This window comes from Rhineura floridana, chromosome 3 (assembly GCF_030035675.1).
Source record: "Rhineura floridana isolate rRhiFlo1 chromosome 3, rRhiFlo1.hap2, whole genome shotgun sequence".
Classification (NCBI taxonomy): domain Eukaryota; kingdom Metazoa; phylum Chordata; class Lepidosauria; order Squamata; family Rhineuridae; genus Rhineura; species Rhineura floridana.
In genome coordinates, this window is record NC_084482.1 from 47501 (window position 1) to 50000 (window position 2500).

Genomic DNA, 2500 nt, shown 5'->3' on the forward strand with positions numbered 1-2500 from the left:
CAGATGATGTATCTATCTTGGTAAATGATAAACAGGAAATAGAAATAATCAGAGATTTGTTTGAACAGTTTGGTCAGGCTTCTGGTGGTCATTTAAATATGCAAAAGAGTTTTATGATATCGCCCAATAACATTAAGGGAAATATACAAGTAATGCCACTGGAACATCTGATTAGTAATAATAATAAAAATGAAGCAATACATTCAGAAGCTGAGGAAGGGCAAATTCAAACACATGTTAAATTATTAGGAATTTATTTTGCAGTCAAATGGGAAGGGTGGGAATATAATTGGAACATGTGGAGAGATCAAGTCAAAGAAAAAATACAAATGCGGCCAAAAATGGCATCTTTCTATTTATCGGAAAGCCATGTACGTTAGTACGTACTTGGTACCGGTAGTAGGTAATTTGGCAGCTGTCTACCCACCACCTGAAAGGATCGTTAAAGAGATTAATAAAATGGCATTTAAGTTTCTATGGGGAACGGCTAATTTCCCCCTTGCAAGAGCAGAGGCGTACAAATCTGTAGCACAGGGTGGTCTAAATTTTACAGCAATTGGTTTCAAATTTTTAGCAATTTTTGTTAGTCATAATTTTGGGAAGTGGGCAGAGGTAGAAAGAAAAGAATTGGCACCTCATTTTTGGTTGGTGGCTTTTGCCAAACACCGGAGAATTAAAGATTGGGCCAAAATATGGTGGGAAGAAAGATAAGGTCAATTATAAAATCACACCATCGCTGAAGTGTTTTGGACCTGATTATTTGATTGAAATGTACAGTAATGTAAGAGAATGGAAATTAAGGGCAAGCATCATAAAAATGGAAAGGTGTGAACCAAAAGTGAAGAGAAAGAAAATGTATAGGAATTTATTAGAAGTAAATAGTTTTCAGCCGGAATGTGAAAAGAATGTAAAAAGGGGAAATTTATCCATGTATTTAAAAGAGCCTGTACACCAGATGGAATTCTTGAAAGATCAAAGAATTCCTTATAAACTATGGGACATCAGATGGAAGTTTTTTCATCAGATTTATAGCGTGCAAGCAAATACGCCGTGGCTAGCCAATGTTAACCAAGCTTGTCCACGATTAAGGTGTCAGGAAGAAGCTGTAAGAACAGGGCAGACACAAAAAGAAACCGTTCCACATTTTGTTAAAGACTGTGTATCTGCGAAAGAGACGTGGACTATAATTGCTAAAACTCTGGATTGGCCAGACCTTTTGAGGGAAAACTATTGTTTCGGGAGCGGAACCGGAAAAAGGAATTCAAGGCCCGAGAGAAAGAAAAGGAGTGAAAAGACCTAGAAATAAAAACAACGTAGTGAATAATTACTGGAAGGTACCCTGGACAACGATAAGAATTGTCAATTTATTTGTTCTAAGTATCTTATGTTGGCAACGGTTAAAAGAAAGTAAGACTCAGAACATATGCAGTTCCGGAAGTACGATTAGGACGATATTATCAGAAATAAGAGAACTGAGTTCATTTGAAAAAGAAAAATTGCCGCATGAGAAGCGGAGAAAATTCTGGCCGTGGACATCAGAGTCGACCCCTCCTATAACACAGAGCTGAGCTGAGATGAATATTTTGTGTTAGTGTTAGGTTAGTTAGGAAAAGTATGTGTATTAGCTAGATGCGTTATTCTGAGAGTGGCGATATTGTTACGTGTTTTCGCGTGCGGGATGTGACCAGTAGTATGAATAATTTTAATAAAAAACCTTACCTAAAAAAAGAAAAAAATCTTCCCTAAGCCGAAGCCTGTTTGCAAGGAGGAAGGACGTGGTTTTCCGGAGCTCCTGCGAAGGGCTTGGGTGAGCGCTAGGGTTGCCAGGTTCAATCCCTGAGACTGATCCTGTCATCTTCAGGAGAAAAGAAAGTCAGCCAAGTGCAGGTGGTTCTTGCAACCTTGTAATGGAAAAAAAACCACAAGGCGGAATTCTCCCTTCCCTCGGCACAACTTTTAAAGATACAGAAGATCTCTTAGAGGCTGGGCCTGGCAACCAAGAGGTCTTTTGTATCTTTAAAAATTGTGCAGGGAGAATTCCACCTTGCGGTTTTTCCAATTACAGGGTTGCAAGAACACCTGCACTTGGCTGACTTTCTCTTCTCCTAAAGATACAGGATCGGTCTCAGGGATTGAACCTGGCAACCCTAGTGAGCGCGGTTTTAACCCCCTTCGGGGGGGGTTGAATTTCTTCAAAAATAGTATCTGGACGTTCCTAAGACTGTGGGGATTCTTTTGAGACCACTTGTGTATTTGGGGGACGTACGGGTGGGGTGGGGGAGCTGTAGGTTTCCCCCCCCCCCTCCCTCCCCAACGAGGCCTACTGATCCCAAACAAACCTCCCCCCGGCTGGGGGAGGGAAGGACTTCAAAATGGAGGCCAAACAGCTCATAGAAATAGATAGAAAGCTCAAACAAGAGCTTCGCCAGAGAAAAGGAGAGAGAGTTAAAAAGAAAGAACTCCCTCCAAAAGGTGAAGGCCAACTGGGGAGTTGGGAGGA